The sequence below is a fragment of the Periplaneta americana genome, chromosome 14 (genome assembly GCF_040183065.1).
Source record: "Periplaneta americana isolate PAMFEO1 chromosome 14, P.americana_PAMFEO1_priV1, whole genome shotgun sequence".
NCBI lineage: Eukaryota > Metazoa > Arthropoda > Insecta > Blattodea > Blattidae > Periplaneta > Periplaneta americana.
Genome location: NC_091130.1, coordinates 17406119 through 17432007, shown reverse-complemented (window position 1 = coordinate 17432007; position 25889 = coordinate 17406119). Strand labels below are relative to the sequence as shown.

The window sequence follows — 25889 nt, the reverse complement described above, 5'->3', positions numbered from 1 at the left end:
TTCATGGTACAGATTATCCGATTTTTTCGATTAACCGTTCAGTCCAGCCCCTTCATTACCACGGATAATAGAGGTTCTACTGTACCGAAGTCTTCTTTTCCCAGTAAAGATATGAGAAATAAATAAATAAAGAACACATTAATATAAGATCAATTTTTTTATTCAATATTCTTTCAATAATGTTTCATAATTACAAGTGCTGTATTCCCAACTACAGTTTACTCTTCAATTAATTGCTGTACTTTTATATATATTATAATTATATGTACATAATAATAACAGATAATATAATAGTGTTTAATAATGGCAGTGTGAAGCGACTGAAATCGCTTTTGTTTGTGACGCAAAACCAATTATTGTTAAATAATAATTAGGTTTGTCGCCACGTGAGTACAGTGCAGTTAATAGTATGTACAGTACAACGCTTTGTTTTGGGGGCGGGGGGAGAAATGAGTATCAGGATCTGGTTTTGTTGTTTGTAATATTGGCTTATTTCGTGTTCACATTGGATCCGTTTTTTAGTTTCTGTTAACCACACCACTCTGTGTTGACGCTCTGCAAAGAATGGGTTATGGTATGTAGTCAAATATTTTTGTGGCCCTATGAATTGAAATTATAAAAAAGAAAGTAAACAAAATTATTGGATGTATCTTACCACATGGTTAACTTAAAAAACCTTTGAATTAAAACAATGTATACTCTATCATATTGCTAACTTTATAGGGAAACTAGTTAACATTTGAATGCGAGTAAGTTTAATTTAGCAACTGATATTCACTTCAAAGTTTGTCATGGTCTTCTGACAACCTCATGAAACTTAATATTTTAGGAGAAAAATTCGCTCCGGAGCCTGGGATCGAACCTGGGTCCTTGGTTCTATGTACCAAGCGCTCTGACCACTGAGCTACGCCGAATTCAATCCACAGCACCGGACCGAACTCCTCTCCTTCGTTGTTTCCCTTTGTGACCTGACTCTAAGTTATACATATATATGTTGACGTGTATCCAATGTCAACTGCCATTATACTAGGAGCGCACTCAGCTGAGTGACTTGTTGGTCGGGAATCCGCAGTTATTATGCACTGCTAGCTAAGAGAATATTATAGATATATTTTTTAATTTGTCCTACAGAGTTTACCTGTAATATTGACACTTAATATTTTAGGAGAAAAATTACTGCGGATTCCCGCCCAACAAATCACTCAGCTGAGTGCGCTCCTAGTATAATGGCAGTTGACATTGGATACACGTCAACATATACTGGGTGTTCAGTTCAAAGTGTGTCATGGCTCGCTGTATGCCGTCATGTGGCTAGTCGATGAGCCTAGAGAATTCAATCTTCCTACACTTCCGCAGAGGTGTATTACCTATGTGCCAGAGAAGTTGCCTAGAAAGTACGGCGTTCATTCTGAAGAGTACTTACCGATACGTACGGTAACGCCGGTAGTGGCAGGAATGTGAACTGTTTCGAAACATGTACTGAGGTGAGATTTTTCTTACTGTCGAGATATGGGGAGAGGGTTAAGACGATTACTTACGTATTTGTTGACATTAATTTCGACAATCAACATGGACACGGAGCATTTGACTTGTGTTGTGGAATGTTGTGGTACGCAACCGATGATAACAAATACCCTGCGTACTTGGTCGCGCAACACACAGTTCGAAAGAGGTTATGGTATCACACAGACCGTACAGATCGCCATCTGTCGCTACAGCGTTCAAGTTATACCGTACTCGATCTCAAGTTCAGATTGAACGCCTTGATTAATAGGCAACTTCTCTGACATAAAAGCTGAAACTCGCTTCAAATCTCTGACTCATCAACAGTGACGTCATGACACACTTTGAAAAGAACACCCAGTATATGCCTAACTTGGAGTCAGGCCACAAAGGGAAACATCGAAGGAGAGGAGTTCGGTCCTGTGCTGTGGATTGAATTCGGCTTAGCTCAGTGATCAGAGCGCTTGGTACGTAGAACCAAGGACCCGGGTTCGATCCCAGGCACCGGGGCGAATTTTTCTCCTAAAATATTAAGTGTCAATATTACAGATAAATTCTGTAGGACAAATTAAAAAAATATATCTATAATAATCTCATGAAAGTTTTTACATATTTTAAATTATTTTCAACTATTCAGTATAAGTAACCCTTATTATTTTAATAAAATAATACATTGTCCCAAGCATTACAAGATTTCAATTGTACTAAGGTTGGATAAAAAGTAATGACAACAGTGCAATATTTCTGACATGCCACAGGGGTACAACATTTACGTACCTTCTATATAGTCGCCCCCCATATTTATTACCTTTTCCCAAATGTTTGGAAGGTGTCGTACACCATCAGCGCGTCCATCTTTGTTGATGTTCCGTATTGACCGCCCTAAAGCACCCTGCCTTCCCGGAACGCTTTAACCCATCGTGCCACTGTGCGATATGGCAACGCTGCATCGGCATATGCTTCATGCAGTCCCTGAAAACATTCTTGTGCACTACGACCTCGTGTCACTTCAATTTTGACCCAGGAACGTTGCTCTAGTTTTGTAAACGTGGTCTTAGGGAGCTCTCACTATCCCTATGAAAGTCAACGTTCTACACACTGCAGTAAATTGACAGAGTACTGTCACCGCTGGGTGCACTAACTCATCTAACAGTCCTTGTTCATGTACACACAGCTGGCAAGTCTCGAACGCACCATCGTCACGTGACAGCAGTGTTGCCATTACTTTTTATCCAACCTATGTAGATGCAACAGATATTGAATTCACATTAACTAAAGCTTGAACACAAAGGCAGAATGTGTTCATTGTCATTAAAACAGAAAATCAAGAGGAGTTTTCGTACTACTTCTCAATACAAAAGGATTTATAAATATGAATCGAGATTCTTTTAATGTTGTACCGTGTCACGGATGCAGAAATATTAGATACCGGCTCCATCATCTGTGAAGACAAGGGAAGGGGGAACTTTTGTTGTACCCTTTACACAGAGTTATTCTATAGAGTTGAACAAACAGCTTCCCATTTCCTTTCTTTATCTTGTCCTACCTTTTCTAATGGAAACTGTACAGTACGTAAGTCCGAAATGTATGTTTCTGCATTTATGACACAGTACACGAGCCAAAAAAAAAATCGCATCATATTGAATAACGTGGTAGCATTATAGTTATTGCACACAATGTATATACAGTAGTGTATTTATAAGGTCCTTGAAGTAAATTTTGGAATGGCTTTGCTGTATAAAATGAAATAATAAATATAGTTAATCATGTGCCCACAAACTGTCACTGTCGAACTGAAGCGCCTTACTGTTTTATATGATTATGAAATACTTCCTAAATTTCGGAAGTGGAAGCGGAAGATACAATTTTGCATGTTGTATTATTGGTGTACGACGTACAGCACGTGACCATTTCAATGTGCAAACTATTAGGAAAGTCATAAATACATGAAAAGGTTCGGTACTTTGGTCCGGTTATGAATTCGGGTAAACCCTAGCTGGGTTACAGGCGCAGCGCCAGATGTGCAGGGAAAAGATAGCGAGAAACACCACGTTCATAGTGCTTTAAATTCCTCTTTTGTTGCTGAGAGTAGAGTGGGAAGTCAATGGACGGGTAGGGTAAATAAATTTTATAATATGTCAGTACTGGGAGAAAAAGTGAAAGGCCATTGCTCAAACTCAGCTATAGTGTGATACTCAATTCGTTTGAATTTTCTTTTTTCTTCTGTCTTTTTTGAAGGACCATAAGGGAAGACCTCGAGGACCACAAGTGGTCCGCGGACCATAGTTTGAGAAACGCTGCACTAAAGGACAACAATCTGACCAGCCAAAATTTACAGAATTTTATTACGGCCGAGTGAGAAATGTTATTTGAGAGAGAGAGGGTGGATATTGTAACTGTATGTCGGCTTTAAGCGTGCAGGTAAAGAGTCGAATAAGAGATCGTAACAAGAGGGTGGGGTATTGCCAGTGACCTTTATACTAAACTGAAAGCATCACCGCATTGCTCTTTCCTGTCCGAAAGCGTGACTGTTGGTGAGGGTATTGCTCTCTTTTTCTAACTAATATGTTTCAATGAGTCTTTCGTGAGGTTCATGTTGCACATGCGCAGTAAGCAATATAAATACCGTTATTGTGTACGATAGCATTCACTGCAAGAGAGACAAGGACAACACTAGCTATGTTAGAAAGAGATAGCAATACGCTCAAGCCCTCAGCATTCGCGTCACGCTTTTAAAGCATTGAGTTTTGCCTCCAGCTTAATATAGAACTCACTGGGTATTGTACTGTATGAAGGTTTAAGTGCGCAGGTAAAGAGCCTAATTTTTTTTCTTTCAGTCGATAATCCGATATGCCCTAATTTTCTTGGGAAATGGAGCCAAATTGGAAGTGTCTTGATTTTACACAAGAAAGCCATTAGAATTTTATGTAAATCAAACTATCTGGAACATTGTCGGCCACTTTTCAGACAATTATGGATTTTAACAATCATAAATTTGTATATATAAGATCTAGTACTTTACACTCGACAAAATATCGACAATTACTCATTAGTGGCCAATATACATGATTATGAAATTAGAAATAGTAAACAAATTAATATTCCATATTGTAGCTTACACAAGAGCAACACAAACTTTTTAATTATGGGGATGAAATTATGTAATAAGCTCCCAAGTCAATATTATAAATTACAAATCAATAGCTTCAAAACTATATTTTACAATTGGTTATTAAATACAGTAATCCTTTTCATTCTGTTGCTGAGTTTTTAACACAAATTTGTATGAAATTGTATTTTAATAAATAAGTTTAATTGCAATTTAGTTAGTTTTCTTTAATTTAAAAGTTTCAAATTATTTCATGTTTTCATTGTATTATTTAAATTCTACTGTTTCTTTTATTAGTGTTTTTAAAATGTATTTATATGTTTTTCAATGTATTCTGACGAAGCCTAGAACTGTATGTCTAATGCCCAAATAAATTGAATTGAATTGAATTGAATTGAATACCAGTACTTTTCAGGTTAATGGCACCAGTGAGTTCAATGGGCAAAATGTTTCATTGGTGTTACAGTACATTACTGAAAATTACATCGACAATATTCCACAAAAAGAGCGTATTATGCGGGACTTGAGCGCAACAAACGGGGTATTTTTTATAAAGGCGTTATATATGAAATGTGCAGGGACCGGGAAAAAAGCGTATTACACGAGATAGCGTAATAAGCGGGTGATCTTATCGAGGTTTTACTGTACATAATGTAATGTAACAATATTTTATACGCAGAAGCTGTAGATTCTTTTTCTGGCCTGCTATGCAAACCACTACCGATATCGAACTCAGGACCTTAAAGTTGGACAGAAAATGTTGTTTAGTTTGGTTAAATTTGGTGCAGTTGAAATAGTTTTCAAGTGGGTAAAGCTGCGGCAACAGCAAACATATTTGAACCCAGTGCATGATAATTGTATTAAACTAAAATGTGTTATTATATGATTCGATAGAGAAGTGATATGGAAACTATAATAAACGTTTCCTCAATTAAATTAGACTCAACTCCCAAATGAAATGTTATAATTACCTTTCTAACTTCAATTTCTACAGCAAAACCGAACTTGTCCCGCATTGTACTTTTAACTCATTAATTTGTATTCGTTTATAATCGTAGGTACTAACCAATAAGGTAGCTAAACAATAAGTGAAATTAAACACATCCAGTCATTTCAAAATAAAGTCCTACGAATTTCACTCAATTCTCCTTGGTTTGTCCGTAACAGCCAACTACACAGAGAAACTGGTATTGACACAATCAAACAGTTTATTCATTCACAAGCTAAGAAGTTCTGTAACAACCTAGAAAATGTTCCAGGCGCCATCCACTACTCTCTCGGAAGGAAGTCCACATTTCCCACCAGAATCAAGAGCCGACTTCCAATGGACCTCATGTTATAATCAAAATTTATCATCACACCAACCTATGTAAATAATTATTTATTAACTATCATTTTTGTTCATTGAGGAGCCCAATCTAGGCTGCCCTCAATTCAGTGTCATATATTGTATTTATATTTTTTAGAAATGATCTGTATAGCGCTAAATGCGCTGATCGATCAATAAATTGTTAAAAAAATACTAATTATTTAAAAATTAAAAATTACAATCATTACTGATTAAAAATTCGCTCAGAATATATTTTAATCTAAGGCGCTTGCCTGCCGATCCGGAGTTGCGCTCGGGCGCGGGTTCGATTCCCGCTTGGGCTGATTACCTGGTTGGACTTTTTCCGAGGGTTTTCCCAACTATAAGTCAAATGTCAGGTAATCTATAGCGAATCCTCGGCCTTATCTCGCCAAATATCATCTCGGTATCATCAATTACATCGACGCTAAATAACCTCGTAATTGATGCAACGTCGTTAAATAACCAAGTAAAATAAAAAATATATTTTATTTCTTGTCATTTGTAACATTTGTTTTGCATAACATTCAAACAGCGGTATCTTAACATATATATTGATAATTGGACATATACAGGGTGGAAGTGAAATTATCCTGCAGATTGAAAGGAACGATAGAGTACACTTAAAAAAATAGAAAACCTATATTACGTTTCGTGATTAAAGCACGGTTAATTAGAAAATTAAGTTGGAAGTTTCAGCAGTCTGGGAACATCGCAACTGATCTGTTACACATTTATGTAATTTATTAACATTTAAAATTTATAAAACAGTTATATTACCGGTTGTTCTTTATGGTTGTGAAACTTGGACTCTCACTTTGAGAGAGGAACATAGGTTAAGGGTGTTCGAGAATAAGGTGCTTAGGAAAATATTTGGGGCTAAGAGGGATGAAGTTACAGGAGAATGGAGAAAGTTACACAACACAGAACTGCACGCATTGTATTCTTCACCTGACATAATTATGACCATTAAATCCATACATTTGAGATGGGCAGGGGATGTAGCACGTATGGTAGAATCCAGAAATTCATATAGAGTGTTAGTTGGGAGGCCGGAGGGAAAAAGACCTTTAGGGAGGCCGAGACGTAGATGGTAAGATAATATTAAAATGGTTTTGAGGGAGGTGGGATATGATGATAGAGAATGGATTAATCTTGCTCAGGATAGGGACCAATGGCGGGCTTATGTGAGGGCGGAATGAACCTTCGGGTTCCTTAAAAGCCAGTAAGTAAGTAAGTAAGTAAGTAAGTAAGTAAGTAAGTAAGTAAGTAAGTAAGTAAGTAAGTATTAACATTTCTGCTAAAACCAGATTTTTCTTCAAATATTCTGTTTTAGTTAATTTGTTTGTTTTTGTTTTCTTTTTTTTTTTTTGCATTTTTATAAGTTGTAGGTTTTTGTTATCATGTAGGCCTAAATATATCATTACAAATATTCTCAAAATGTGCTTGCGAAAACTCAAACTGATAATTTTAATTAGAATCTGAAAGTCGATTTTGTAAGAATACAATTATTATTTCTACAAATATGAAGCAAGATATTAACAAATTTTATAACATTTAAATGAAACAACTTAAATATTTCATAATAATTTCTACTTTCAGAGTGTTAGAATGATGTTTGAGGGTTACTATGAAGATGATTGACATTTGATGATGTATTATTTATAAAACAAAAATCGTGATTGGCTTCATTACCCTATTGTATAATTGATGTACGTCCATTGAATAGAAGCAATTGTAGTGAAAATAAAATAGGAACAACACTGACCATGTTGCCTTGTCATTTCCGGTAAAAATATTCCCATGTTGTGGTTGCTATGAAAACAGGTAAACAATACACAATCGTTGCCAGATTAACATTACAAACTGATTGATGGATTCATGCAATGCTAGCCGGTATTCGAGCCTCACAATGTTATAAATCTGTATACAAATTATCCTTGATTAATTGTTTAGTAAACTGCAGCTCTAGCGCTTGCGTGTTAAGACAGATCTGAACATCAGTGAAATTTGATTTTTGTAATAAACTTGTCTCTGTTGAAAACAAAAGAAACAGATACTGGCGAGTTATTATAGGTGTCTGAGTTAATTTTCATGTCCCTATATTTTTATACTTAGTAGTGCCTAATACAGGCCTGCACAAATAGCGGGAGAGCGGTGTTTACCGCTCGCCGAAACGGAGAGGAAGATCAAAGATTTTTATAGTTTAGGAAGATACGTCAGAATGACATAGACTTACTATAGGTAGAGGAGAGGGAAACGACCACTCAATTATCTAGTGGAGTGCAGTGTGTAGGCCTATTCTCAGTAACTGTTTCACGTTGCTTACCTACTGCTACAGTACAGTATGGAGGAATCTAAAAGACGGAACGTAACATTTAACATTTAACGATTTACAGCTCGAACTTATTGATCTTCAATGTGACCTAAGGGCTAAAGATCGTTTGAATAATACTACTAGTCTGGTTGAGTTTTACAAGACTAAACATTAGCAATAATATCATCCACGACTACACAGGCTGGCTGTGAAAATGATTGCTAGTATATTTGTGAGCAACTGTTTTCTATAATCAACATTAATAAAGGCAGACATCGAACATCTGTAACTGATGTTTCATTTTGATCATTAGACTATTGTTCCTTTCAGCTGCCAACAGCATGAAACCCCGTTTTGATGTACTGATAAATAAAAATATAACAAAATGATATTGTACATTTAAGTAGCTATAGAATTTCTATTACTTCTGTAAAATAAATATTTATTTATTAATTAATAATAGTCCAAGATAGTTTTGCAAACATTGAACGGGAATTCATTTCATAAGCACTCGTAATAGTACTTTCTTTTGTGTATATTTTGTACGAGATCACCCCCTTCTTCCAGTCCACCCTTATACAGAACGCAGCTAATATCTGCATTCCGGTCGTGAGCTGTGAGCCGGCTCGGAGAGCGCAAACTTGTGCAGGCCTGGCCTAATATAGACCTATATAGTGAGCCAAAAAAGACAGACAATTTAAACGGTTATATTCCAGTAGCTAATGATTTCACTTGAAAGTTTATTTCACATGCAAATTTCACAGTCCTTGTAGACCGGGAAAGTACTGTAATATTTAATTTTTTACAGTTTATTAAACATTATTTTTTATTTTTTGGAAGGCAGAGCAAAATCGAACGTCTATGCCGAACTAAGCATTATGGTCTTACGAGTTCAGCAGGCCAAGCCGTTTGTTGTGCTATCATCATTTGTTTTCTCCCGTTTTGAGTTCTCATTTTGTGAATAATGGGTCGCTTAACGAACGAAGACAAGATTTTCATCAAACATTTGCACCAATATGATAATTTATCTACAGCTCAGCGATAATAGTCTTGTTTCATGTGTACAACGATTGATTAGCAAGATACGGACATGATATCCCTCCTGAGAGATTATTGCGTGAAAAATCGCATTTCTCAGATTCTCTTATGGTTTCCGCTGGAGTTTCAAACGAGATCTCAATCCTATGGACTATTTTGTATGGAGTCAACTACAAAAAGCAGTTTACTACAAAACAAGAATTCGTAATATTGAACATTTAAGACAACGCCTTCTTGAATGTTGGGACCGGCTTGATCAAAGACAGATATCCATTGCTATTGGACAATGGAGAAGGTGCCTAAAATGGTTGTGCGGGCAAATGGCGGTCACATAGAGCATCATTTTTAATTTTGATTATTTGAAAGATCATTCATTATTATTAATTTTACCAACATTCAGTTTCTGCATTTTGAAATAATAAATTGTCTTCAAAAACCATACTTTTTGCATCATTGTATATTGACCTCCATAAGATTTTAAGTGAGCCTTAAAAAACATAATAAAAAGTCCTGCTCATCTTTAAAGTCTACTCTTTCCAACAGTGTATTCATTACAAATTAATGTTATGTATTTCCGAAAATAGAGTATTTCTAATTTTGTGCCGTCTTTTTATATGTATACAGAAAGTATGAGAATGAGAAGAAAATGTTTTTATAGATCCTAACGGAAGTGTTTAGTTTTAGACACCCTGTTAGTCTTTAATATTATTCCTCTGCTTGTATGTCCGACTTCCTTCATGAGAACTTTTTGTAACAAAATTTCCGGTCAACAAGCCGGAACGAACGTTGCAGGCTTACATCCTGATTGCTGCTAGTGGTGGTGATCTTGTGTGTTTCTAACACAGGAAGAGACGGCATAGTGAAGCAGAGGCAGAAAGAGGCAGAGAATGACAAAAAACAGACAAGAACAGAGTGATAGGCCTACAGATTCAGGAGCGAAAGAGATAAACAGAGCGACAGAAGCAAAGAGAGTGAGAGAAAAATATAGACGGGACAGAGAGAAAGAGATATGACATGGACAGAAATAAAGGCAGTTACGGACAAGGTGACATAGAAGTAGTCAACGATACAGATGTAAAGGAAGGGACGACAGTGAGATGCAGAAAGCGGCACAGAGATGTAGATATGAATGCAGATAGAAAAGGACAGGAACAGACAGATTTGAAAGCAGAGAGATACGGACAGGTGCAGATATGTAAAGGCAGAGAAATGATGACAAGGATAAACAAATAAAAAGGCAGATAAATACAGATAGGGACCGAGATATAAAGGCAGAGACTTCATCCTACCTAAGGTTTTTCCGTGGTTTTCCTAGGGCGCTAAGACAAATGTCGGGATGAGCCCTAAAAGAAATGGGCCACGGACCTGCACTCATATCCCCATGACCCCTTTAATTACTCTAAATTAATTAATAATTACATCTCTCCCTGCCATCTCTTCGCAATTGAGTCACCATAAAGCCAACTGGCTCGTCTCTAAATTGAGACGATTCAACCAGGCTCATGACAATCAATCACCTCCTACCTAATAGCCAAATTGGCTAGTCTCTTATATGAGACAACTCATCCTGCCTAAGGTATTCCGTGGTTTTCCTAAGGCGTAAGACAAATGAGGCGTTCAGAAGTCAACATGATTAACTCCACTTTAGGTTATTTCAGAGTTTCTAAGTTGGCAATGTATTAAATTGACCATATTTTCAGTGGTCAAAGTGATTAACTCCATAGTTCAGTAAAAAGCCCACAGAATGCAATATTCTTCTTGACTACAACACAGAATCAATTGTGTGTATTCAACTTTAACCTTGAATATCTCAAAATCTTTGGAAAAGGAGTTAATCATGTTGACTTCTGAACGCCTCAAATGTCGGGATGAGCCCTGAAAGAAATGGGCCACGGACTTATATGCCCTTCCCCATACATTCCCCTTTTCTAGCAAACGACGTAATGCCCTAGTTAAGAACCTATATATTGCCTATTAAATGTGCGAGGTCACTCATTTAGTCGCAATTTGAAAGGACAGGGAACCTCTCAAATTGCAGATTTAGATTTCACGGTGCTTCTTCTGACGGCCTTCACCCGCCTTGTCATCGAACAACAGATGACAGTCTTCACGACTCCACTTGCACTGCGAAATGGCTAAGCCCCTTTCAATGTGCAAGATAACACCTGCCATCCTAACGGCAAACGAACGAGTCTTCTCGACTCTTCCTGCACTGCGATATGTCACAGTTCATTTCAATGTGCAGATTTACACCAGCCATTTCCTCCTCGTCCCGTCCCGTGATCACTTTGATCACATTTCCGTCCCCTCGCGTATGTGGTACCTAAGAGGTTACGTCCATTTTCGGCTTTTCCCCTTCAAAAATTTCTAGACCTCCTTGAGTGGAGCAGCGTAAACCGGAGTGAGACTAGTGGCCAACAGGCTTGGAGCTCACATATTTAGTTTCTTACAGCCCCGAACTCCTTGCAAGGACTCGTTTGCGTACCTTTTATATTTGTCCTGCAAATTTTCCTCTTTCAATTCAATTCAATTCAATTCACACTTAGACAGAGAGATTTAAAAAAGAGAGATCCGAACAGAGAAAGATAAATATAAAGGTAGAGAGATACGGAAAAAGACAGGGGGAGAAAAAGACCCGAGAGCTATGGACAGGGCAGAGAGATCTAAAGACAGATACGGACAGGGACAAAATGGTGTAAAGAGAGGCATGAACAGGGACAGAGTTATGAACAAGGACAGGGAGATATGGACAGTAATAAAAATAAAGGAACAGTAACAGAGGTATATGGACAAGGACACGGAGATCTACAGACAGATACGGACAGAAATAGAGAGACGTGAAAGCAAATATATAGGGACAAGGATAAAGAGATAAGGACAGGGAGAAAGATTTGAAGGCAGAGACATGGATAAATATATAATAGGATGCGAAACTGCGGTCAGCACCATCTGGCGGCGGGGGGCTGAAATAAGATGATCGTAGGTGGTGAACATTAGAACTACGTGTTGGGTAGATTACCCAGAGTTCTCTATTTATCCGTTCGAATATTGCTCGAGAGTCGAGGAGACGAGATGGCAGACAGAAACTTGCTAATAAGTGAACATAAAGTGATATTACGTGTGTATAAGCAGTGTATGTTAAACAGTGATGCTTATGGACGTTGTAAAAATAGTGTTGTTGAATGTATTGTAAAGTAATAGTACGAGTAATATAATAAATTCAACTATCTAAGTAGTTCTTGCAGACTTTTCCATTGCGCTGTACAATAAATACCCAAAGAATACAATCCCAATTATCTGACCTTTTGCTTTATTTTTTTTGTCTCTATCTGGTTATATTTTAATCGGGTAGTGTAAAATAGATCGTCTCTTTTATCTTTCTGTTGGCTCCGATAAGAATTTTCAGTAGAAGATGCTGTGAGGAATAAAAATGTAAATGTTTTATTTTAAATTGGGTTAGTTTTGAATATCGATGAGGTAGGGAGGGAATACTTTCTGCACAGTTTAACATTTTCGTCACCAGGTGCGCTGCTAAATGCATGGAGTAATTACTCTTTTCGCTACTTGGTGCTCTGCTAGATGTAATAACGCCCCTCCCCCCAAACAGGTGGCAACAAGGTCAATTTCTACAACAGCGGCTCTAGTATGTGTTACGGGAAACTCAGTAAGTTTCGCATCCTATTATATATTCATCCATGGCAGAGAGATAAAGACAGCGACAGCGTCATCTTGATAACGGTTTTCAACAAAGCTGAAACATCGGTTGGATTGGGTTTTTTACGACGCTGTATCAACATCTAGGTTATTTAGCGTCTGAATGATATGAAGGTGATAATGCCGGTGAAATGAGTCCGGGGTCCAGCACCGAAAGTTACCCAGCATTTGCTCGTATTGGGTTGAGGGAAAACCCCGGAAAAAACCTCAACCAGATAACTTGCCCCGACCGGGAGTCGAACCCGGGCCACCTGGTTTCGCAGCCAGACGCGCTGACCGTTACTCCACAGGTGTGGACAACATCTGTTGGATTAAGTTGTCTTTCTAGAGGGTCAATAGATGGAAAGTCTGTTGAATTAACACTGACTTGGTAATGAGTCGTGCAGAAGTGAAACATCTGTCACATTAACGCTTTCTTGGTAGCGTATTCGATATAGGTGAATTAATATATTGCATTAACACTACCTTGGTGGAGAGTCCACTGCACTCATTGTTGATCATTGTGAAAGTTTATATCATACATACAGTCGATCAAACCTGTGAATTACTCGGAATTTGGATGTAGGAAATTTCAGCGTTTATCTCAACTTTAGTACCTAACTATCTCAGAGTTACGTCATTTTTTTAATTTACTTCACTATGAACTCATGCAAAAATTATGGCAAAACATACAGTAACTCTTTCGGCAATATCTACCATAAGATTTATGGTAGCTACACATAAATTTTATCACTGAATCTTGAAAGAATGCTGAATTAAATAGCTTAGCTCACTTAATTTATGTAATTTATTTGTCCTTTACAATTTATTTAACTGTTGCAACAAATCGAAAATATACTTAAACATAAGATCACACTGGTACATTTTTCTGGTAAATTAATGTCATTGGTCCCAAATTTTTATCAGATCTTACATTGACTTATGATACAAAAACTCAGTTTTTATTTTTGTAACTTTAAATTTATGCTAGTTCCATAACTTTATTACTCGTACATGTTGTGAAAATTATTTTTACCAAACTCTGTTTTGAAATGTTACAAACCCCAGAGATCTTCCTAACATTAACCTAAGTAAAAAGTGAGTTTCATATAGCTGTATGTAAGATCTGATAAACATTTATGACCAATGGCATAATTAGCAGAGGTCTGCATCGGACGTTTACGCTCGAGCGCCAAGTAGTTCATAGCATAATCCGATAGGTAGCGCACATGCATGATGGGTAAAATTGTCACGAGCGATAAATCCTCTAACGGTATAAGCCGAGCGTGAAACATTCATTCTTGTTACAGTGATGAACTTGTAGTAACATCATAGATGTTTATCATTTCAAAACTTTGCAGTGTTTAACTAACCTCTCCATAGTACAACTACAAAACTTGCTTTAAAATGTGATATAAATGTTGTAGGAAATTTTTTTTTCTACACAGGAATGATTTTGTTTTTGCCACATCTGATAGATGTTATTGGATGTAAATGTAATTATCATAAACGGAGAACACAATCATGATAATGCAAGAACTGTATCAAGTTTTCTAGTAATAATAATAATAATAATAATAATAATAATAATAGTCTCTAATAATTAGTGTATCAATCTTTGAGTCTGTAACAGTTGTGCAGCATGATTATTCGTTGTATTATATTTTCTGTGACGTTATCTCTGTACTCATATTGTTATTAATCTACTGCTGTATCAATAATATTTTGTAAAACGTTTCTACATTGTCGCAGTAAATAGGCGGAACACTATGTATGGACCTATCATATTATATATGTGGTAAATCAAATATTGAATAATTATTAATTAGGAATAATAACTGTATATCGAAGTTTTTCATACTATTTTATTTATAATTTCATGTTCCTGTTTTGGTACGTTCCATTGACTGTTCCATTAAACGTTTGTCATAAACGCAGCAAATAAAGCCTTATTTTTACCGTGTAAGCAAAACATATGTGTATCTTATCTGTCGCTACCATACAAGATAAGACATGTCGGTGAGATGACCTTGTACTGTGCTTCTATTTATTACGAGCGTATCACGAACGATCGTATCTCACTCGAGAGTGCGACACTCGACCGAATTGAAGCGAGCGATTTAACTCCAATGCAGCTCTCTGATGATTAGTTTACCAGGAAATTGTACTGTGTGATATTATGTTTCACCATATTTTCAATTAGTTGCAGCAATTAAACAAATTGTTTAGGACAAGTGAATAATCTAAATTAAGTGAACTGTGTGTCATTCATTTTAACTTTCTTTCGAGATTGTGATAAAATGTATGTGTGGGTATCATAAATATTGTGGTCGATATTGTCAGAAATGTCAGTGTATGTTTTGCCTGAATTTTTGTATGCGTTCATAACCCGCTACCCTTAAAGCATGACGTGAACTTGATCAGCGGATAGTACAATCGTATGAAGATGCTCTACCTGTACGTACTCTTCCTGGTAGAACTCTTGACTCAACCCGTTGCAGAAGATGCGATGAGCAAAACACGCTTCCTCACGTCTTGGGTTTCTGCCATCATGGAGAATTGCTCCGAATCAACAGACATAATACGGTTCGTTCTCTCATCGCATCTTCAATCCGTCAGAATGCTTCCTATGAGGTTTATGAGGAGGTTGGTTGCGTCTCTTCTGATGGCTCTACTAGACGTGCTGATATCATCATAATTGATCGGCAGAAGGATAAGGGTGTCATTCTTGATCCCACAATCCGTTTTGAGATGCATGAGCAACAGCCACAAGAGGTGTGTCGTGAAAAACAAGTCATATATGACCCTTGTTGTCAGCATCTTGGAGCACAATACCACATTACACATTGGACAGTTTTTGAGCTCATGTTCGGTGCCCGTGGTACGATGCCACGAGAAACTTTAAATCAACTTAAACAATTTAAAATTTCTGATGCAACGATTGATGCCATAGGATCTCATGTGTTAAAATCATCCTTAGCTATAATTAGTAATCATTTGTACTAAACAAACTTTTATTGTAAATGATTTCCTATGTTTTCATACCATTTATCTTAATGTTTTCTTTTCCTTTCAAATTGTCACACAATTGGTTTTCATGATTATTCTTTATGAATTGATTAGTAGGCCGATCTATTCGAACCCTTATTTAGGGCGGCTTTATTATTATTATTATTATTATTATTATTATTATTATTATTATTACAGACGTGGACAAATTATTAACAAAATTGACGATTTTTATGATAATTCTGTTCACAAAATTTGACTTTTCAATTTAGATTACGGTTGACAATTTTGCGTATTTCTATCATTACAATAGAGAGAAATATGCAAAAATGTCAACTTTAGTTTCAATTGAAGAGTTAAATTTTGTAAAAATATATAATAAAAATCTTAAATTTTGCTAATGATTTATAAATTAGCAAAAATGTCAACTACAGTCTAAATTGAAGAGTGAAATTTTGTAAAACTATAAAATAAAAATCTTCAGTTTTGCTAATAATTTGAAAATATCCAAAATGTCAACTGTATTCCAAATTGAATCGAATTTTGTAAAAATATATAATAAAAACCTTCAATTTTGCTAATACTTTGTAAATATGCAAACATATCCAATATAGTCCAAATTGAAGAGTTAAATTTTCTAAAAATATACAATACAAATCTTCAATTTTGCTAATAATTTGGAAATACGCAAAAATGTCAACTGTGGTCTAAATTGAAGAATCATATTTTGTAAAAATATATTGTAAAAATCTTCAATTTTGCTAATAATTTGTCCACGTCTGTATTATTATTATTATTATTATTATTATTATTATTATTATTATTATTATTATTATTGGTAGCCTTTTAGAAGTTCATATAAAGTAATATTTTCACTATTGTGTTGCAGTTTTTGATGACATTCTCTTCCGCGTATATGTATTTTTCTCTTTTTTTAGGAAATCTTATGGATACTTATGGGATTCGTGTAGATTTTATGCGAGAATTGCCATTGTTTTAAATTCCGTTATCTGTTTCTTTCGCCTCAGTGGCCACACGACTTAACGTATCATACTGAATAATTCAGCTGAAAATTTATTGCTCCGAAGTGGAGTGTCCCATAGCGCCGATATTTTCGCGAGTCACGCGCACACAAGTAGATCGTTCTGTAGCACCCAGACGGACGCTCTGAGCTGATACATATGACGCGTCAGCACTTCACGTGTTGGCGCCTTGCTCTGTGGAATGGCACTGAGCATCGATTTCTGCAACACTTTCTTCTTTTACAGTATGTAGTTTTTATGTTGTGTGCTATTGTGTAACCCTTTTTCCACAGATAATCCTTTATTGAAGAATCCATTTAACCCTCGCAATTTTTCTGCTCTAGAATTTTATAATATTTATCTGGGGTCTTTGTGACCCCAGTAATATTTGTTGTTAATAATTAGGATATGCTACAACTTAATGCGTTTTTATGTACGGTATAAGCAAATTGGAACTTTTTATTGTCTCTAGAAATATTCATTATGTTTTAGCGCAATTAATTAATTAGTTCAATGACAGACTATTTATTCTGCATCTGTGTTTTTATTTTTTCAATTATCAGAGAACACGTTCACTATCATATATATATATATATATATATATATATATATATATATATAATTTGAACTGGTAATGGAAATTACGGGAAAACGGCTGAACGGATTTTAATAAATTACCTCTAATTTTGAAGCTTGGAACTCAAAGTTTTTCAGGAAAATAGTATTTTTCAGTAAATGTCAATTTTTCAACATTTTCAAAGCCATCTGTCGTCAGTTTTGAGAACTAACTAATTGCATTTCAGAATAAAGCAAAACACACACTACAGTAAACAATATTACACGAAGGCCATGATCTGCAAGAATGCTGACATATTTAGCGCTCAAATTAAATTGGTTATTAAAAACTTAATAATTTACAGGTTCGATTCTGTGGTGTGTAATTTTCTGGGTACAGCTGTGTATTGGATATTAAAAACTACAAAACTTGAGGTGGTTTGATGACATCATTACCATTAGAAATTAAATATTATTGTAGTTAATGCCATGATGTGACTATTTTTCATTAATTATACATATTAATGCTATATTGATGATATGAAAGTGAAAAGTTTTGGGGTTGTATAAGTAGATGTAGAGAATAACTTAAATTAGATTTTGATTTCTATATTTTACTGAGAGGCGGCTATATAGTATATATATATATATATATATATATATATATATATATATATATATTATATGTTACTGAAAGCTATAAAACTTACATAAGATAATAATATTTAAAAATCAAATATTTTTATAGTTATTAATCAAGAGGGGTTGGGTCTTTTTCATATATTTAATGGCGGTGTGGTGTAGACAGCCATATATATGCGTGGTTCTCTTCAGTATTGGCTCGAGAGAGAGTATCTTTCATTATTATGGAAGCAAATAACTTTCAGAATGTCTGGTATTCTTCATTGAAAATAAATCTGAAAAAATGTTTATTTGAACGTCTAATGAACTTAGTTTGCAGCATTTGCTGCAAACTAAGCTATATATACATATATATATATATATATATATATATATATATATATATATATATATATATATAATTTGAACTGGTAATGGAAATTACGGGAAAACGGCTGAACGGATTTTAATGAATGACCCCTCATTTTGAAGTTTGGCATCCAAGGATTTTTAGAAAAATAGTAACTTTCAGTGAAGCGTTAGTTTTCCTACATAATTTTCCTATTTTCCAAAATCCATAGTTCGTCAGTTTTGAGAACTAATTGTATTTCAAAATAAAAAAAAACACACACTGCAATAAACAATAGGCTATTACACTGTCATGGTCTACAAAATTGCTGTCATATTTAGAGTTCAAATTCAATTGATTATTAAAAACTTCAAGACTTACTAAAATAATTTACAGGTCTGATTCTGCGGTGTGTAATTTTCTGAGTACAGCTGTGTATTGGATATTAAAATCTACAAAACTGGAGAAGATTTGATGATATTATTACCGTTATAAATTAAATATTATTATAGTTCATGCCATGATGTTAATTTAAACTACAAAAGTTGCGTAAGATAATAATATTGTTATTAAAAATCAAATATTTTTATAGTTATTAATCAAGTGGGGTTGGGTCTTTTTCATATACTTAATGGCAATGTGGTGTAAATACTTACATGCGTCATTCTCTTCAGTGTTGGCTCGAGAGAGCGCAAAAATTACAGCTCCTAAGGAAAGACGGTATTACTTACTGATAAAATATGAGGCCTACAAAATTGCGTAGTCTCCCGATCATTTCAGCAAGATCTCTTAGCAGGATAAAATGGTTTTACCCTCTACATTTCAAGTTCTACATGCAGCAGCTATACCAAGATGCTATGTCTGCTGTTCGAAAGCAAAGCAAACCTGACTTTTTTTAACTTTCACCTACAATCCACAATGACCTGAAATAGCTATTACTTTACTTCCACAAGAAAAACCCACTGATCGTCGTGACATTGTTACTTGCGTTTTCGCGTTGAAACTCAAAAACTGAAGGTGGATAGGTTCGTGAAAAAGTATTTGGCATAAAAAAAACATTCAGAGGGAATTTGTTTCATTATTATGGAAGCAAATAATTTTAAAATTGTCTGGTATTTTTCATTGAAAATAATTATGAAAAATTTTTATTTGAACATCTAATGCACTTAGTTTGCAACATTTGCTGCACAAGCCACAAGTTTAAATATAAAACAAAAAGGAAAGTATTATTGCATCAAGTGTTAATTATTATGTTTATACAACTGATTTACTAAGGGATATGCTAGTGGAGTTAAATGACAACTGTGAGCAGTATGAAATGATGATAAATGTCAATAAGACGAAGACCATGGTCAGAGGAAGAAAAGTAAAGCAGGTAAACTTGCGAATTCTAAATGAGGCAGTAGAACAAGTGGACAGCTTCAAATACTTGGGGTGTACTATAAGCAGTAACATGAGCTGCTGTCAGGAAGTCAAAAGGAGAATAGCAATGGCAGAGAAAGTTTTTAATAGAAAAATGAGCATTTTCTGCGGTCCTCTGGAGAAAAAACTAAGGAAGAGACTAGTGAAGTGCTTTGTGTAGAGTATCATTGTATAGGATATTGGAGTCTAAGGAGATTGGAAGAAGTCTAGGGAGATTGGAAAAAGTCTAGGGAATTTGTCAGACGTCTAGAGAGGTTGGTAGACGTTATAGGGAGCCAGGCAGAAGTCTAGGAAGATTAGAATACGTCTAGGGAGGTAGGCGAAAGTCTAGGGAGTTAGCAAAAGTCTCGATATACTGGTATACGAAGTAAAACAACCAAACTTTTTAGGCCTATAAATCCGTAAAGGAGTATATTATACGTGTGGTATACTGCGACACAAGTTTGGGAAGTGCATTATAACAGAGTAAAGGAAAAGTTTGAAAAAATGAGCGGAGCGAGAGATAAAGATTGTTTTTGTTTTTGTTTTTGTTTGTTTGGTTTTTTTTTTTTTTGGATTTATATTTTAACCGGGCTTTGGATTTTGTTGCTATGATAGTACTGTTGTTATGTACACACAATTTCATTATTGTGTTTTGTCTTTCTGCATAAGTTGTGATTTTCTGACAGTTTTGATATTAATCGTAGAATTGATGACAAATGATAGTAGATAACATTTGTGCTAATGCGATGGAATATAGTGATATAGAAGATGTGTGGAAAGTAGTTTGTGCTACACTAATGGAGAAATCGAAACGAAGGTATGAAGAAGCATTATGTATGGGGAAAATTTCATAACAGTACAACAAATTCCACAATTTGGGACATCTGGCCGAAATTTACGGCTGACCACTAGGATCCAGAATACAAAGCAGAGGTTAAATGAAAAATACAATACTCGTATGATTGCGGAGAGAATATGGGACAATGATAAATTTAAAAATAAAGTACAATTTGATTTCGGAGAAACATGAGATGAAAATACAATGAAGAGTAATGAAATTAAGTGAAAAAAAAAATTACATAGTATTACACATGTGATTGTGTAAAATGGATAATGAATCTCTCAATACCATTAGACAAATTTTGTTAAAGTCCTCATTAGAAAATTTAAGAGAAAGGAGAATGGTTTTGGTTAACTTAAATGAAGTTCTCCTAGCGCCAAAAAGAAGTCCTTTCACTTCCCATGTATTAAAATTCATTTTGTATCTCTCACTGAAGTGAGGAATACATGGGTTGTAAATAGATTTCTTTCAATCGTTAACGTTATTGGCTTGTTGATCATCCTTCTCAAAACGGACAGTGGGGTCAATTGTTGCTACAATTACAGGGAATCCTGTGGGAATTTGAAGTTCCGTGCCATGGCAACACTAACTGTAACAAAAAACTCACGATGATTCAAAATAGTAATATACGTTACAAGAGCGGTATGGTGACGTTTTCATGTTCGAGGAAAAGATTGAAAAAGCGAAACGTAGTTAATTTCCGAGAACATGAAAACAAACATACCGCTCGTGTATCGTACATTATTTTGTGCGAAGATCGTTTATTACATACAGACGAATTTCTAATTAGTTGCAATGAAATCTCCATCTTGGTTTCTGTTTAATGACGGCAACTTCGGAAAACCAAAATATCTTTCTTCAACATTGTTGCTATAAAATGTTTTCTGTGTTTACTATACTCCAGCAGGCCGTGATATACGTCTGTCTTTTTTTCCCCAAGTCTATAAATGCGAACTTAAAACAAACGGTAAGGTTATGTAATGATTTATTTTTCATTTTAATATTTTAACAATATTATTTATATAACATATTGCAGTAATAACATCGGCATCTGGAATCTTGTTGATTTTTTCACGGCTTCCTTAATGTTACTTGTATCAGGAATGCAATAAGTTTCGTGGAGTAGTAGACTTTACTTAATTTTGCAAATATTTAAAAACAATGATTAACACTGCAATTTAGGTGAAATTGCAGTGGTAAGTTTCCAATTTATAATTATTACTATGTTAAACGTCTCTAAAAATAATATGTTAAAAGCCTAAAGCAGTAAAATGAATGTCACGCTTAAGCGGTAAGAAGAGGGAAATTGTTATGTGTGTTACGTTGGGAATACTGAATGTGGTATTTCACACTTACCGCGTATTGATTCTGTGCGGAAAACAAGCAAATACGCACGATCTCGCACAAAAGATTATTCATCCTATTTTTACAACGTTTTGAACTTCAAAAGTATTCAAGTTACAATTTATTTATAAAAAGTGCATACTGCCTCTTTTTCGACACTCTTTACATAATAAAATTTTTGCTCAAATGTTGCACAGTATTATATTGGAGATGAAAGTTGCTTTCCTCCTAGATGCTAATAAGAAGAAACGTGCCAAAATGTTCCTTTCGTCGATGTGAAGACGTGATGCACGACGATTGGAAAGACGAATCTGTAGAAATGTTTTATTGCTGGGACGGGTGAAAGGGAGGGGTCCCGCAAGGCCTCATTGAAAATCTAAGATGGAAGCACATCGCTGATGAAAGCACTCCCATGTAGAGCCTGTAATGGCCATATTAACATAAGTTGTCAGACCGTCTGTAGATCACATTCATGAATCTAAACTTGTGATAAAGGTTCCCCTACAGTTGCGCGACACCTAACACGCTCCTATTTCACCTGAATCGGTATTTAGTAATTTATTATACTTGGCAAAGCTATGTCTACTTCAGGCCAGAAAGGCCCACTTGGCAAAATTATTACAGAAAACAATTTTTCTGCTGCATTTTATTTTATGTCATTTCAATGTTAATATAGTACTATTTTATTTAACGACACTCTCTACTGCATAGGTTCATCATCATCATCGTCATCAGTTTCTCTCAGTGAATATAAAAACCTAGACCAGTTTCAAATATGACACTAACAGTCACAACTTATGGCAGTTTTAAATAATCTCGCTCTCCTTATACCAACATTTAATGGTTTTTAAGCTCGACCATGCCGAAATGTAGTAATTATACACCTGGTAGCAGACCTTTGATGCATGTCATTAAAGTACACCTACTCATTAAAGGTCAGGTCTTTCAGCCAATGACGACTCAGGTTACAACTGTTCAGCCAATGACAGGTCAGCTTTCTACCGTTATAAAACCGCAAGTATCGATTATTCTCGGATATGCAATCGAAAGAGAATTAGCGAAAAGTCACGGAGGCTGGAAATCCAATACTGTCGCAGAAGGTTATGTTCTGTTACTATAATAATTAGCGTTAATTGTAAATAATATTCAAATAAATTCAATTTGTCATCTCGTTTTTCAATGTCTAATTTAATTTCAATGCTATCTCTGTAGGTTCTTACGGCCTAGCAAGGTCAATGTGGACATCTGTTCCTGGGAAAAAATCAATACTTTCGCGTCTGCGCACATCTCACAACATACGGGACATTGCTCCAGGTCAGATACAATAAAATTAATAATATCAAGTTAGAAATATGGTCGAGCATAAAAAGTCGTATGAAACTCGCCTATAATGGTAATTAAGAAGCTCGTAAGAAAATTATGAAACTCGCTTGCGCTCCTTTCATAAATATCAATACTCACTTCTTAATTACCTTCATTATAGGCTCGTTGCATAATGTACTATTAACAAATTTTACTTATGGGGTCAGGTACAGTTTACAGCAGTAAAATTTTTGGAAATATTCAATATTTTTTCCCATCCATTACTGTACCTTGTACAATAATGAAAATTAGTATGTGTAAAACACTGTCCTTCTGCTATATTAAAAAGTGATTTATAATTTTTTTTTACAAATTGAAAATGGTGGCAGTTCACTGTGCAGTGATGAAGCGTTTCCCTTATAATTCATAAACTTGTTACATTTTTCATGTTTTTTCATATTTTATTACTGAAACTCATATTTACAATATCATGCTCCTTCAACTACATTCCTTAATAAATAATTTTTTTTAATTTTGTGTTAGAAGAAAGTACTGATACTTGACCGTTTTTTTTAAATGAATTTATTTTTTATGAGACAATCTATCAAAGATAGAGAGGTGATCTTGCATCATATTGTAGATATAACATATATAAATACACACAAAAAAATTTCATCACAGACTGTTGGATAGTTTTTGACTTGTATGGGAAATGCTTCATCACTGCACAGTGAAATGAATTTAAAAAAATGTAAGCATTTTTTTTAAAATTGTAAATATATATATATATATATATATATATATATATATATATTTCATATAGCAGAAGGACAGTGTTTTACACATACTAATTTTCATTATTGTACAAGATAAAGTAATGGAGGAAAAAAATGTTGAATATTTCCAAAATTTTACTGCTGTAAGCTGTACCTAACACCTTAATCAATGTTTATTGTCAATTTAATGCGATGTTATCATACACATGCCAGTCATTCTTAAAATATAATTGAAAGTATGTTGGCAGCAACCCACTCTTAATTCGCGATTATATAATAGATATTTTTATAATAATGTACAATAATGTTAATATTTTATATTTCATATTGTTACGTATTGCCTGATGATGCCCCAGGAGGGCGAAAACGTTTGCATCTATAAATAAATTTAGAACATATGTTATAAGATATAACTTGCTTTTTTATATTTATGGAATGGTAAGTTATTAAGATTGTTATTTTGAAAACGTGATACAAGTATATGTAATTGGCTTATCTGAAAATCAACATGAATTTTAAAGTCTGTATACAGCATAGTGTCTAAATTGAGTCTGAGTGCAATTGGTATATTGCCCTGAGTTAGCCGTCTCCATTCTTTAATAATGGTATTTATGTTAATTATGAATAACAAAGGAGATAGATAGTTCACATCATTATTGCAGTCCTTGTAATCGTGCAAGTGAATAGCAATATAATTATTTTTAGTTGGTTACTTAACGACGCTGTATCAACTACTAGATTATTTATCGTCGTTGGGATTGGTGGTAGTGAGATGGTATTTGGCGAGATGAGGCCGAGGATTGGCCATAGAGTGGGTAACATTCGCGTTATGGTTGAGGAAAACTTTGGAAAAGGCCCAATCAGGTAATGAGCCCAAGCGGGAATGGAACCCACTCCCAAGCGCAACATCAGATCGGCAGAAAAGCGCTTCAGCCGTCAAGCTACCCCGATGGCCTATAAGAAATTGAAATTATCCTTACTTACTTATTTACTATCTTTTAAGGAACCCGGAGGTTCATTGCCGCCCACACATAAGCCTGCCATTGGTCCCTATCCTGAGCAAGGTTAATCCATTCTCTATCATCATATCCCACCTCCCTCAAATCCATTTTAATATTATCTTCCCATCTACGTCTCGGCCTTCCTAAAGGTCTTTTTCCCTCCGGCCTCCCAACTAACATTCTATATGCATTTCTGGATTCGCCCATACGTGCTACATGCCCTGCCCATCTCAAACGTCTGGATTTAATGTTCCTAATTATGTCAGGTGAAGAATACAATGCGTGCAGTTCTGCGTTGTGTAACTTTCTCCATTCTCCTGTAACTTCATCCCTTTTAGCCCCAAATATTTTCCTAAGCACCTTATTCTCAAACACCCTTAACCTATGTTCCTCTCTCAAAGTGGGAGTTCAAGTTTCACAACCATACAGAACAACCGGTAATATAACTGTTTTATAAATTCTAACTTTCAGATTTTTTGACAGGAGACTAGATGAGAAAAGCTCCTCAACAGGCATTTCCCATATTTATTCTGTGTTTAATTTCCTCCTGAGTATCATTTATATTTGTTGCTGTTGCTCCCAGATATTTGAACTTCTCCACCTCTTCAAAAGATAAATTTCCAATTTTTATATTTCCATTTCTTACAATATTCTGGT

At 35.1% G+C, this 25889-nt stretch overlaps 1 long non-coding RNA gene across 1 annotated transcript in view; it reads left to right on the top strand.

Moving 5' to 3' along the window:
* The window catches only part of LOC138713976 (uncharacterized), a 183548-nt gene that overhangs the window by 5930 nt on the left and 151729 nt on the right, over positions 1 to 25889 (top strand). The window lies entirely within an intron of this gene.